The sequence below is a fragment of the Melanotaenia boesemani genome, chromosome 7, assembly GCF_017639745.1.
Source record: "Melanotaenia boesemani isolate fMelBoe1 chromosome 7, fMelBoe1.pri, whole genome shotgun sequence".
Lineage (NCBI taxonomy): Eukaryota > Metazoa > Chordata > Actinopteri > Atheriniformes > Melanotaeniidae > Melanotaenia > Melanotaenia boesemani.
Genome location: NC_055688.1, coordinates 39,259,733 through 39,275,202, shown reverse-complemented (window position 1 = coordinate 39,275,202; position 15,470 = coordinate 39,259,733).

Sequence of the window (15,470 nt, the reverse complement as noted above, 5' to 3'; positions counted from 1 at the left end):
ACTCTACCACAGCTGTGTTCATCCATGATCCACGTTGGAAACCCGGAACGCCACTGAATCCGATAAATGTAGGGGCTTTCTAGATAGACACATTATTGATCATGTTTGAATCTGTTAGCCATGCTAACCCACAAACTTTTGCGAACAGTATCCAAACAAATGTGTCAGTTGTGTTGTTCTGTACATAAAAAAACAAGGTGTGTGTGTGTTATTACACAGCATTTGGTACTCAATTAAAACCAAACTTAATTACTCACTTGACTCTAACTTCAATAAAAACCAAAATCCAGAGTAAACTGCTTTGCAATGTAGGATTTTTTTATTGATCAAATACAGTTTATGGTAAACAAGAAATGATACGCCAGGCAGTTATTGCCCCTCACGGTTAAAATACTCCATTAAAGCCGACCCGACATCAGTCCCTTAAACTCTAACTGTGTTTACCAGCAGTAGTTCCTGATGCTAGACCAGCATTCACATTTAGTAATGTGTCGTCTTTAGAATGACCACAGATGTACAGGGAGGACTCCACAGACACATTTTTTAAAATCCAGAACAATGGAATACCACCAGAATCTAAACCGTGGATGTGTCCAGACAACAGACAGCCTCTGCATTAGAATCGATATAAGTATAGTCAGCGCTAATTAGGGCTACGTCTTGTAGCTAATGGCTAAAGACAGTGTAACATAACTTTGAATAATTACCTCTTTCCTTAAAGGTAGACACAGACAGCCATGAACAGATGTCCATCTGTGGGAGTCTAGGCAAGTTTGAAAGAACAAGAGCAGGACAGTAAATTCCATGTTAATCTTAGCCTGAGGAGCATGAGCGCTTCCTCCTTCCTTCTCAAGGGGGCATATTCATTTGCGTTTTCGATGACGTAATGACACAGCACTGACTTGATCTGTGGAAAACTGAACAGGTTGGATGGAAGATTCATCTTTAGTGGAAAAGGAGTATGGACAAGCGACCTATCCAGGTGTACCTGCCTCTTGCCTGCTAATTGCTGGGATAGGCTCTAGCTTCCCCACGACCATGAATTAGAATAAGCAGGACAGAAAATGAATGAATGATGAAAAAAGCTCTGCACCAGTTGGGAAGCCTGCAAGGAACTCATATATCCTGCTCTCCAAGTCTTTAGATGCAGAATCTAGATTAATAACCTTACTTTATAATAAGGACAGGTGTGGTCACGACTATTTTGAGGTCCTTTAATTAGGTGTCTTGGTGGATTAAGGAAGGAGGTGCTGTTATCTGCAGATCCTGAGATAAGCTATCGATCTTTCTTTCACTCATTTCTTCTTCTTCCCCCACTTACCTGCTTTCTTCTTCTGCTAATCAAACATGTTATTCTCTGTAGGCCCCACCACAAGAACCTTTTAATAATCCCAAAGCAATTTACAGAGACTTTAGTTCAACTCATGTCCAGCTGCAGGTCCTCACCGACAAGTAATGATGGCGGCAAAGCCCTTATTTCCTCAACTTAACTATTGATTTTAAGGCACAGATAATAGGGCTGAGAAGGTCATCTCTGGCATATTTTTTAATGACACTTCTGTGCACCATAAGTAATTAAGTGCAACCCAATCTATTAAACTGACATGTTGCCATGGTGACATCTTAGAGTAATGGAATCTTAAGGGAAACTGATTCAGTTACACAATAACAAACATTAATTACTCTGTTTTTGCTGTAATACAGACCATCCCATATATCCCATATTTCTGTTTACCAACAGTTTTGTCACAAAAACTAAAATAGAGATTTCTTTTTTCTTTAAGACATATCAATCATTTAGTATTAAAAGTATTTGCTTCTCCTATTAGAAGGCCTTGAGGAAGGAGTGGTCCCAGACTAGCATCGAACCTGTGTTGTCCTCTTTGGGCAACCCACTTGTATGTTCACACCTCCGAACACCTAAACACAAAAGAACTTAATAAATTTGACTTGTAGTTTAGTTTATTTCAAACATGTTAGTAAAATAAACAAAGCAAAACAAAACAAAAAGAAAGCAGTCCACCACATGCAAACACGATCAGCCCCGTAATTCAGCTCCATGCTCGGGAACGAGTAGAGTAGAGTAGAGTAGAGTAGAGTAGAAGAGTGAGTCTAGAATTAGCGGAACATTTCAGATCAACAAAAAGGGGAAAAAAAATCAGTGTGCTTTTCGGTTTATAATTCTATTTGTTTCCATAGCTTACCCCTGGATTATTCTAAATCCATTTCTGGCAAGCTTAGGCTCGAATGGTTTTATTTAAATATTCAAATCAAAATTAAACACCGGTTTATTGTTTTTCTACCGTTAATGGACGAAGACGCGAATGAAGTGCCACACAGTTGATGAAGCCGCTGTTTGCAGCTTCTTGGTCTGCTCATCCAAGGTTCGTTGTTGTTTAACTGCTTTGAAAATTAGAACTGAAAAAGTCTATTCTGGGGGATCTTATCTTTAAGGATGACTGTATTGTTTAAACAAATCAATATTGAACTGAATTTTTACGTTACTCAACATTTTTATGGAAGGCGCAGCAAAGTCCCTCATCTTTTATATTAGTTTAGCGTTTAGTCATTATAGCACAAAAACCGTGTAGCAGTTGACGCATCTTTGCAAGGACAACTTCTAATTTTTTCAAATAAAACGTTCTTTTTAACTTTGCAACATTTCTTTACAACCCCATCCATTCATCCCTTTCTTCCTTTCATCTGTCCCTCTTCCTCTCATCGATTTGTCTTTCCTCCCCTTCTTCCTTTCGTCCTCTCTCCTCTCATTTTATTCTTTCTTTCTTCTACTTCCAAGTTACTGAACAATTATTAATGTAAGAATATATAAGGAAGAAATCATCATGGACCATTAATACTGAAATATTTTCATTCCCAACTTGCCCAGTACTTGTTTATCTCATATTTCCTTCATAGTCAGGGTCCAATACTTGTACATTTACTTGTATGTCGAGAGTATGTGGAGAACTGGGTGGGCCTCTCTTGTGCTGCACTGGTTTAAATCTTATTTAGAGAATAGAAAATACTTTGTGTCAATAGGTAATTTTACATCTGAGCAGACAAGAATTACATGTGGAGTTCCCCAAGGTTCCATCCTGGGGCCTATTTTGTTTAACATCTACATGCTCCCACTGGCACAGGTCATGAGGAAAAACAAAATTAGTTACCATAGCTACACAGATGACACACAGGTATATATTACAATGTCACCAGGAGACCGAGGCCTCATACAGGCTCTTTGTAAATGTATTGAGGAGATTAATGACTGGATGTGTCTGAACTTTCTTCAGTTAAACAAAAACATGAGGTTATTGTTTTTGGAGCCAAAGAGAGACAATTAATAAAATCAAATGGAATATATCTAAGAAATTCCCATTAATTGTGTAGCAAAGTCTAGTTGTCTAGAGTGTAATGATGCATTCAGTTTATACATAATTTATGTAGTCTAATTACATCTACAAAGATTCATCATGTAATTTCTATGTAGTAGCAATAATTAAGTTTCAGATCAGTTATTTCCTAATATGTGTCATGGTTTATGGTTTCATCATGCAATTTAGGGGCGACATGGCTCAGTGGGTAGAGTGGTTGTCCTGCAGCCCAAGGGTTGCCGGTTTGAGCCCGGCCTGGAGAGCTCATGTCGAGGTGTACCTAAGCAAGACACCGAACTCCTTATTGCTCCTGATGGGTCATGGCTGAGCACCTTGCATGGTGGCTTCCGCCATCAGTGTGTAAATGTGTGTGTGAATGGGTCAATGTGGCGTAGATGTAAAGCACTTTGGATAAAAGAGCTATATAAGTACAGGCCATTTACCATTTATCATTTATGTCATATCAGTTCAATCAAGCTAATGTGTTTAAACCAACTACACTGAAAACAACCCTGTTAAAATGTCAAGTGTGTTACACCTGACGGGTGACACAGCTGATGTTTCCTCCATGTTTCCATCTTTGTGCTTCCTACAGATGCTGAAGCTGTCACCACATGACCAGGGGCAACTTATATTTTTTTGTGCTTTCTGCACATTTTTGTCATTAAAACATCTAAAGTAAGTTCAGAAGAAACTGCTGATACAGCTGACCAACAGTTAACCCGCTCATGTGTAAACAATCATTGAATAAATATCGACAAGGAGGAGCTGAAATTCACCACTTTGAGTTTGCACCATAAAGGACGTGCTCTCCAGTGTGAGTCATGTGACTTTGGAGTAAACTACTGCTGATTTGTTGGGTTTCATTAGTCGGTAACAGCGTTGACACATGATGTGAATAATTTCATGTATATTCTAGTTTCAAATAGATTTGAAAACAGTTTTATCATGTTTTAATAATCCTTTTTAACAATTAATGCTGAAATAAAACATTAAAACATGCATTCTATTGTCAGGTTTTAAGAGTGATATTGACATTTAAGAAACTGGACAGCACAAAACCTACAAATTCCAATTTATAATTTACATTATTTGATAAATAAATTATGGAACCTGTTAATTAAAAGTTAAAGAGTAAACATGTAAACAAGATACAAAATACAACATCGGCAGCTGATGACCCTCAATGACCCTCTGTACTTGCTTAAACCATTTCTTTGTACATTTTTTAACTGTTTCAAGGTTATGCATCTTTTAACTCCACATTTAAACTTTTCTACAGTTTAATTCCACAAACTGAAACAGAAAAGCTTCTCCTTGTTGTGTAAACAAAGATTTGAAGTTAACCCCTTAAATTAAACAGGATGAAATGCCACAAAGTCCTTTAACTTCAGCAGTTTTGACTGTAGGAATAAAACATTGGTATGATTGCTATATCAGCCTTATGTATTGTATCAAATCAAAATCAGATCAACTAAATCAATTTTATTTATAAAGCACTGTTTTACAGTAAGACAAACCTTCACAACAAAGTAACAGCAATTAAAAACACACTTCTTATCACCCAATCCCAGTAAAATCCAATCAAGTAAAATGTTGTTAGGCTGAACAGTAGCTAGTGCCGATTTCTGGCGGTGGTCACAGGACTTGTGCAGGATAATCAGCTCCAAACTTTCGGAGTTAAGCTGGAGGCGAAGCAGGCTTTTTTCCAAGGAAGAATTGTGTGGTCCCCAGACTGTGGAGCGAGATGAAACGATAACAGGTTTGACCTTACGGCCTGTTCTTACCGTCTCATGGAAAGATAAATCTAAGCGAATTTCAATTCCCCTAATAACAGTAACTAAAATAAAAAATGTACATAAAACATTAATATAGAATAGAATAGAATAGAATAGAATAGAATAGAAATACTTTATTAATCCCTTCAGAGAGCCCTCAGGGAAATTTGGGTACCAGTAGCAATACAACACCAACAGTAAAGCAGGACAAGCACAAGACACAATATATACAGGTACAAAGCAAAATGGAGGCAAATAGAATGCAATAAATATAACAATAATAACAATAAGATAAGTTAAATAAAACAATATAAACAAGCATTGCACACAGTAGAGGTGATACAGATTCCCAGTTCACTATTGCACATATAAGTTATTGCAACTGTTTGTATGGGTTATTGTGCATGTGTTGTATCAGGCGGACTGCACACCTCCCTCTCCCCCCTCCTTCTCCCCCTCCTGCCTAATGCAGAGTTGTACAGTTTGATGGCTCGGGGGACAAAGGAGTCTCTGAGCCGGTTGGTGCTACTCTTGGGGAGGAGCAGCTTGTTACTGGTCAGGCTTCTCTGTGCACTGATGACAGTGTGCAGAGGGTGACTGGCATCATTCACAACAGCCAGTAGTTTTTTAGTGTTCTCCTCTCTGCCACTGTCACCAGGGAGTCCAGCTTCATTCCAACCATAGAGCCCGCCCGCCTGATGAGTTACACTGGTAAGGCAGCCGTTTCCTGCAGCGCCATTTAAAAAAAAAAAAAATCAATAATATATATATATATATAATATCAATAACTGTACAACACTGATTGTCTCTAAGTGCACCGGATCGACCAGAACATATGTCAAACTTCTACTGTCCTTCAGCGCCCTAAGTAACAGGAAATGTTGATACAACCGACTCATTAGATTTCCAAAAGCTGAAGCTTGACAGTGTAAGCCTGCCTCGGTGAGAGCGCATTATAATGCCTCCATGACTGAAAACCCTCTCCACTGGTGCACTGGTGGCAGTACCAGCAAGTACCCTCTTAGCCACACTATAAAGCCTTGAAGACATTTGCATACTTTTTCTAGAAGTCTAAACAGTCTACTCCACCTTCCTGGACCTGGATGTATCGACTGAGCTCAGTCCTAACAGAAGAACCACGGTCTGTAGTTTTCTTGGCACCTTTCATCCGGTAGCCGGAGAAGAGGCGTGGTGGTGGCTCGTCCTGGGACGCTTACCTTCCGAACCTCTGCCAAGGCCATTCTTGATGTCTTTCCGCTGTGAGTAGAAAGTCTTCCACATCAGTTCTTTGACCTTCTCTGGATTTGCTTCGGTTTGCTGGGACAGCATTTTCAGTTTTCTTCTTGTCTTGCTGGCTCTCTGGGGTCTTTCCAAGAGGCAGAAATTTTAGATCCACTTCATAAGTACCCTGGATCACTGTTCTCTGCTCAGGAGGAATTTCAACTGTGTCAGACCCAGAGTGACTCCTTCACTTTCTTATGTTCGGAGTCATAGATCTCTTCACGTTCTCTAACCTGTACTGCAATTGCTTCACGCTCACCGCCCAGTAGGGCTGCAACTAATGACTATTCTGACAGTCGATTAGTCACCGACTATTAAAACGACTAGTCGACCAATCGGATGTTGTATCTCATGATTATTAAATGGATCTTATTTCACTTTCAGCTTTGAAATCTTGCATGAGGTTGTTAAGTAAGTCCGACGGTACTCCTCTTTAAATGTTCAAGCGTTGCAGACGTACTTCCGTGGTACACAAGGTTGCTTTACAAATCTAGCATGTACTTCATTTATTTTATAAATTTAACATGAAGTTATTTCAGACTTTTGACGTCCTCTGCCGCCGTTTTGTTTCCTGGTTGGCACGTGCAACTCTCAGCAGAGATAGGAAAAGAAGACAATGTCTCACTCTGTAAATAAACTTCATGTTACGGCCCCTGGCCTGTCAGCCTGGTACCAGTATTGGATTCAGCTGTGTCTTGTTGCGGCCTGACGACTGCCATCAGGAGCCACTCTTCTCCTCAACTCTCTCCCACCAGGATTGGTCGCATGTGGTGCTGAGACTTCCTGGAGGGGCGGTGCCTCGTGGACTACCTCTCCATAAAAGCCCAGCTTCACCGTCATTCATGGCGACTATGCACTGTGGGCACACAGTTCGCCGGCTTTGGATTAGACTCTTTTGTGTTGTTTCCCTGTGTGGGTTTAGAAGTGGTTGTAGAAATTGTAAGAGCTTTCGGTTGGCAGAAATTGTGGTTTAAAGAAAAGACTCTCTCTGTTTCAGTTTATGTTTGGTACTTGTATGCAAATTTTGGCTTATAGGAAGTTTTGTGTTTGTTTTCCATTGTTAGAGTTATTGGTACCCTCAATAGGAGGATAAACTTGAAAAAGGACACTTTTTGTTATTTGTAGCCAGACATGGTATATTTTTGTTTATAGGAATATATTCTTTGTTTATTGAACCCGGTATTTGTATTTTTGTTTATAGAAATTTTATTTATTTTATTGTTCTAATAAATATCTTTATTTATACCATTTTGACAAAGTCTGGTCCGGTTTGTTATTGACCCTTTTCCCCTGGACAAAAATGGGGTCATAACACTTCAAGAATCCTGAATTATCAGCAAAAAACTCATTACACTTGAAGGTTAGTCCATCACTTATGTTGCCACAAACATCAGTGCAAGTTTCTGTGGACTGTTCCAGCAGCAGAGTCCAGTAAGCTGGTTAGTGTTTGTTTCACAGGTACGTATTGAGCAATTCTGTTTCATATTTTCATCATTCCCTAACATGTTCAACATATGTGAACATTTTTTTGAAAGTCTGAGTTCTGGAATACGATGTTGTCAATTCTACCCGATGACAGGGATGGCAGGGAGAGTTCAATGGAGGGTTTTGGGTGAGTGAGTGGGTTAGAGTTGGGGCAGAGAGGGGTTTTGGGGGCAGTAAAAAGGGGGGTGGAGCTGGTGGATGGGAGGGTTGGTCGGGAGGGGGGAGGGACCTGCGGACATGTTCTTGTCCCCGGGGTGCCTAGCCTTGGTGTTGGGTTGGCATGGCCCGCAATGGTTTTGCCTGGGGCGGACGGGTTCCATCAGGTTCCTGGGTGGGGCTCTGCTGGAAGGGATGGGTGCCTGCCTTCCATGTGGCCTGCATCGCAAACCAATAGTTTATATTGTTTTTGTGAATACTGATGTGATTTAGGAGCTTAGACAACTTTTATTTCCACATTTCAATTCTGTCCTTTTCTCTTTTTATCTCTTCCTCTATCTCCCTGTCAAGTTTGGCACCGACATATCAAGACTACAGGCTGTGCCGAATTATTAGGCAAGTTGTATTTTGGAGGATTAAATTTATTATAGAACAACAACTATGTTCGCAATGAACACAAAAGACTCATAAATATCAAAGCTGAATATTTTTGGAAGTTGAAGTGGGGCTTTTTTAGTTTTAGTATTTTAGGAGGATATCTGTGTGTGCAGGTGACTATTACTGTGCATAATTATTAGGCAACTTAACAAAAACCAAATATATACCCATTTCACTTATTTATTTTCACCAGGGAAACCAATATAACAACTCAAAATTTACAAATATACATTTCTGGCATTCAAAAACCAAAAAAACCAAAAAACAAATCAGTGACCAATATAACCACCTTTCTTTGCGAGGACACTCAAAAGCCTGCCATCCATAGATTCTGTCAGTGTCTTGATCTGTTCACGATCAACATTGCGTGCAGCAGCAACCACAGCCTCCCAGACACTGTTCAGAGAGGTGTACTGTTTTCCCTCCCTGTAGATCTCACATTTGATGAGGGACCACAGGTTCTCTATGGGGTTAAGATCAGGTGAACAAGGAGGCCATGTCATTATTTTTTCTTCTTTTAGACCTTTTCTGGCCAGCCATGCAGTGGAGTACTTGGATGCGTGTGATGGAGCATTGTCCTGCATGAAAATCATGTTTTTACCCATTACTTTTTTCTTTCAGACACTGCGTGATGATCTGATTAATGGAAAGATGCATTTAAACAGACTGTATCTGTGGCAGAATCCATCTCTCTACAGCTAAAATAGCACCTAAAGCTGAGGACGCTGAATTTAAGTGACCAGCGGGCATGAAAATGTTATCAGACACGTGTATGTATGTGTGTTCACATTTATAACGTATTTAAAGATGGATTTTTTGATTTGCACTTTTTTCCAACAGATCTTTGAGCTTCTGAGGGTGATTGAGGAGGCCACGGGTCTAGGAGCCAGGATAAGGAAAGGGGAGATCAAGCTTCTAGACTTTGTGTTTGATGTCATGCTCCCAGAGGTAATATGGTCAGTTTTGCTGGCTTGGAAAATGGGAGTAAATTATTAAATTATTTGTTGAGTTTGGTCAATATTTTATTCATTTGAAACTTGTAAGAAAAAACAAACAAAGTGAATTCTTTAGAGCATCACAAAGTATGATTGGATCATTTAAATGTTTTTCAGATCCTGATAAGCATCCTGGATGATGAAGGACTGACCCAACTACAAACTGGGTTCATAATGGCCAGTGGCAGACTTCTTTAGGTGTAAACCTCCATTTTGTTTATTCATTCTTTGTTTGTTTTTCACTCCTAATTTTGAAATATTCAGTTTCATTTGCTCATCATTTTTGTTAAAGCTTTTGCCTTTTTTCTGTTCTTAAAAGATTTAGTGATGGAAAATAAAGTTAATTGCAAATATGAGAACTCCTAAGTCAATTACTTAATGTTACCAGTGTGATGGTGTCAACAAAATACTTGATTAATCCGAAAAAGTCATTTCAGCGTTGTGACAGGGTTTTTGTTTTATTAAGGAAACAATTATGATGATGATGAATGATGTAATCCAGAGGATGATGACTACTGGCTGTAATGATCTCTTATACTTTTCTGCGTTCAAGCAAACCCGAAGAAGACTGATGGAACACACTGTTTCCTCAGTGTTGTGTAGAGGGTGTGCAGTTGTCCTATATAATAATAATAATTATAGTTTAGATTTATATAGCACTTTTCTAGGCACCCAAAGTGCTTTGAGATTGTATCCATTATTCAGCCACTCCTCTCGTACCTAGTGATGGAAGCTACATGTGGGCAGATTGATGGAAATGTGGCAGTCAATCCAACCACCACCAAACCTCCATCCACATTCATACACCAGCGATGCCGACACTGGAGGCAAGGAGGGTGATGTGTCTTGCTCAAGGAGACAACAACAGATGACTGGGGGAGTGAGAATCAAACCGCCAAGCTTCCAATTAGTGGACGAACTGCTCTACCACCTAAGCCGCTGCTAACCCATCTCCCTGGTCATCCGGTGTATTCATGTTTATTTGGTTCTTTACTGTTTGAAACTAACACACGTTTCGTCTAACTTTACAGAAGATTCCTGCACCCAAAACGCGTTCGTTGGTGAGACATCCGCCATCGACCCAATTTCCCTGAGCTCCTCTTCACAAGCAAGATCTTCAACGCCGGCACCCCATCATCATCTTCAGCAGAACCTCCACCACCGGCTTCAGGTTCCCTAGCACCTCGGCGTCTACCAATGCGCAAGACATTCATTCTGAGTTAAGTTTCCCTCTAAGATTATTCATTTGTTTTAGGAAACTATTATAATTCAGACACTGTATGTTTAGAAGGGCAGCGACGTTTGATGCATTGTTGCGCTCGTGGTTTTATAAGAAAGCATTTTCTATTGAGACTCAAACATTTTTACCTGGTTAAATAAAGGTTAAATAAAAAATAAAATAAATAAAGAGACTGCTGGGCAGAGGTAACAAATCTCATTGTTTTAAAAATATGGATACTGATTTACTTAAAGCATGTTAGTGACTCGAGTAACACTTGCCAGGCAGGAAGAAAAGGGGACAGCAGGATCTACCAACACTCCTGAGTTGGGTTGGCATGGCCGGCGGTGGTTTTGCCTGGGGCGGTCGGGCCCTGTCGGGTTCCTGGGCGGGGCTCTGCTGGGGAGAATGGGTGGCCTGCAGGCCTGCGGGCTGCACGGAGGGCGCCGGGGGGCTCTGGTCTGGGGGCCCCTCTGCTCTGGGCTGAGTGGGCCACTGCTCTGTCTGCTTTGGCCGTTCTGGGCTTGGTGCTGTGGTAGTTTATATTGTTTTTTTTTTTGTGTGTGTGGTGTGTTTAAGGCAGCCGAGACAACTGTTATTTACACATTTTAATCCAATCCTTTTCTCCTTTTTTTCTTTTTTTGTTTTTTTTTTATTCACTCTTCTTCTATCTCCCTGTCAGGTTTGGCACTGACATATAAAGACTAAAGAAAATAAGATTACAATAAAAATAATAAAAATATCAAGGGCAGCCATGTATATAACATGTCTCCCTTGGTAGAGCAAATCTGTCATCAAAATATGGCACACAGACCACCATTCTGTATGTTAGGATGCTGGAGAGGACAGGGTTTAAAAAAAAAAAACCTAACCCTAACCCAATTATCCAGTCTTACTGGGTGGCCTACTGAATCCTGGTGAAAATCCTTAGAAGAAGGGAAGGTAGCTGCTGTAATTCCTGAGCTAGAGGAGGAAGCAGGTAGATGAGGGTAGCAAGAGAATGGCCGCCGGAGAAAGACTGGAGGCTGAGGTGAACTGAAGTCCTGGAGCAGCAAGACAACACTGGGAAGGAGAAAGAGGTGGGATGTTGTGCTTCAGCTGATCTGCTTGATCACGTGTCACATGATATGCCAACCGAGGCCTCGTTACGTCATCAGTGCGTATCGAGCAGCATGTGGGATCTTTGAAGGGACCGGGCTTGTCAATCTCTGAATGAGAGATTCCAAACACTGAGGAGATTTTCAGAGGAGATTCTGCTAGTGATTGTGTGACATTACATTTTGACAACAAAATTAGGGAAAGCATCACATCAGCATTAATTTATATTGGATCAAATTTAGCTTTTAGAGATTTTGGGAAACAAACGTGTGCGAGACGCCTTTGCCATGGTAACTGCTGAAGGAGCTCGGAGTGTGAGAGAAGGACAGAGCGAACAGTGCCTTCAACATCACAGATAGGCGTTATTTCCCTTTCTTTATATAGTTGTTTTTAATAGCCTTGCAAAAAACAGTTTTTAAAGTTAATCATAAACTTCATCCCGGTACATCACAGGAAACATCTCGGTCTTCAGCTGCAGAGGAAAAACCACCACCTGCAGGACCTTAGACACCAAGCTGGTTTCTGATCACCATCAGCATCAGACTTTTAATGATTTTAAAGTTGGTTAATTACAATTTTGTTCTTGTGTTTCTTTCAGGTGCAACCTCTCCAAAGCTGGAGAGGCAGTGTGCCAGAAGAGAAGCAGACTGAAGCCTGACATTATTGAGAAAATATGTTTTTAAATAAAAATCTATGACACATCACAAAGTTGCCAAAGTTTTTTTCTCCTAATACAAGTCAAGATTCAAAATGTTTATTGTCATTTGTACAGTAAGGAAACAAGTTTCCCTGAACAATGAAAATCTTACTTTGCCGTCCACACCAAATGCCATAAAACTTTATAAAATAAAAAATAATTAAAAAACTAATAAGATAAAGATAACATTAAAAAACTGAGTAAAAATCTATGTACATAAATGTGCAGTGTAAATTAAACTGTTGTCCCACATTCAACAACTATCAGCTATGCAAAAGAAACTCATGAGGTAGACGACAACACGCATTTGCAATATCTATTATAAATAAGACAAATAAAACAGTAAACAATTTTACTTCAACTGTATAAAACACAATCACTATCCCTGTTGCACAAGCACCCTTCCCACATATGTTCCCGCTGTGAGTAGACTACTACTGTCATTACAAATTTGTATATTGAAGTTACACCACAATTCTGTTACCTTAACTAATCTTACCTAATAACCCCTCTTTATCATTTATATAAACAACAGAAAATATTCACTCATGATAGAAAACGTATTCTTTATTGAACAATTTTTTATAGATGAGACAGGGATGACCAACGTGCAGTAAGGAGGTCATGTCAATGCTTTCTTTCTGAAGCACCAGACGCCCACAGCCAGCAGATGGAGCTCTTTGACCTGGTCAAATGATTCAGAACACTAAGCCATTTTCAAGCATTTGGGTAAAAGTTGACTCGATGATTCATGAGGCCTTGGTTTCACCATCCCTAAAAAGAGGCAAGGCAGGGTCAGATACTCGACTGGAAGTCCAAGTAACACTGATGGAGGCCCGATTTACCATGGAAACAGTGAGACTACCTGGTGAGGTCTGGCTGCTCCTGCAGTCCTCATAAAGGAAGGCTTGATAAGGTTAGATGGAAAACAGCTGTGGAAGCATGAGCAGACCGGACTCTGTCCAAAGCTTCCTGAAACCTTCTCTACCCCACCTAAAGCTAAGCTAAAGGAAACACAAGCAGCAGAATCATGACAGATTTTTTTCCAGAATTTCCCAATTTGCGGTGTTGTTTGTGTAACCTGTTTTTAATTTTACTAAAACGTTTTTCTCATGCAACCTGATTCTATGTCGGTGATTCCTACACTTGGTGTCAGCTACATAAAGGTTATGTGGCTGAGGTGGTTCATGTTGATGCATTCAGAATTAGTTGAAATTTCACGTGAGCCATGCTATGGGTTCTCTTTTAGATAGTTTAACAGTAATGCCCTATATTTCACTTTCTACACTGAGTAATTGTCTTTTTATTTCACAAGATGTGACAAGGGAAGATTTTCAGACTTTATTCTTACAACAAGAAATTGCTGTGGAACTTTACATCTGAAGGTCACTACACTGAGCTTTTACTAATCAGCAGACTTCATAGAAAGAAAAAAGATGAATAAATCACCAAAATAATGTTAACAATTTAGAACCTGCATCAGAGCTATAGTAAAGAGACGCATCTAGCACTAGGACCAAGCGGAAAACAGCCGCTCAAGCTGAAGCCAGTTCCCCTTAGCTTAGACCACCCACAAGAGATGTAATGGTCTCTTGAAAGGTTATCCATAAAACTGTAGACAAAAACAAGACATGCTCCCAATTCCTTGTGTACTTGAATAAATGCAAGGGCATGGTTTATGTTCTAACCCTTATCATGCAGAAATCACATGGAGGATGTTGCTGCTGCAGCCATTATTATTTAAACATTTAGATAAGATTCACAATGTTAACATGTTCAAACTGGAGGGTCGTTCATTTGTAAGTGCCTTGACATGTAGCATGAGTAGCACTCAAAAGACTTTTAATGCTTTTGACACACAAAGTAAAATGTTTGCTTACCCTGACGAGTCGTCATCTTTGTCTGGCCAATAAATTTGTGCTTTCATCACAGCACCAAGTATCATCTTTTGCTGTGATTTTCTTTGCAGCCTGAAGCCTCTTGAACAAGGCCCATCTTCTTCTCGTAATAAACAGCGACACATGAAGAAGAAAACTGTTGCATGGTCGCCTTCTCCTTCTTTGTTTCTGAGTCGTGTTTTGGTTATACTTGGAGGAAGGTGTCACGCTGCAGTGGCGTCATGCTGTTACGTAGCTGAGGCATCTATCCCTATGCAGTTGAAGCTCCACCTCTCAGGTAAGGTTACAGTTGGCTGTGGGAACACAACAAGATTAGTTTACAGACCATATCTGCACCCTACCCGGCCTGCACCCGTTGGTGGAAATGAGGCTTCTGAAGGATCTGAACATCTCCAGAAGTAGAGCCTGCTCATCCCCTTCTGGTACACAGCATCTGTGTTGGATCTCCAGTCCAGTCTGTGGTCCAAGGTCCCTCCCAGGTACAGTGCCTTGCGAAAGTATTCGGCCCCCTTGAACCTTGCAACCTATCGCCACATTTCAGGCTTCAAACATAAAGATATAAACTTTAAATTTTTAGTCAAGAATCAACAACAAGTGGGACACAATCGTGAAGTGGAACGAAATTTATTGGATAATTTAAACTTTTATAACAAATAAAAAACTGAAAAGTGGGGCGTGCAATATTATTCGGCCCCTTTACTTTCAGTGCAGCAAACTCACTCCAGAAGTTCAGTGAGGATCTCTGAATGATCCAATGTTGTCCTAAATGACTGATGATGATAAATAGAATCCACCTGTGTGTAATCAAGTCTCTGTATAAATGCACCTGCTCTGTGATAGTCTCAGGGTTCTGTTTAAAGCGCAGAGAGCATCATGAAGACCAAGGAACACACCAGGCAGGTCCGAGATACTGTTGTGGGGAAGTTTAAAGCCGGATTTGGATACAAAAAGATTTCCCAAGCTTTAAACATCTCAAGGAGCACTGTGCAAGCAATCATATTGAAATGGAAGGAGTATCAGACCACTGCAAATCTACCAAGACCCGGCCGTCCCT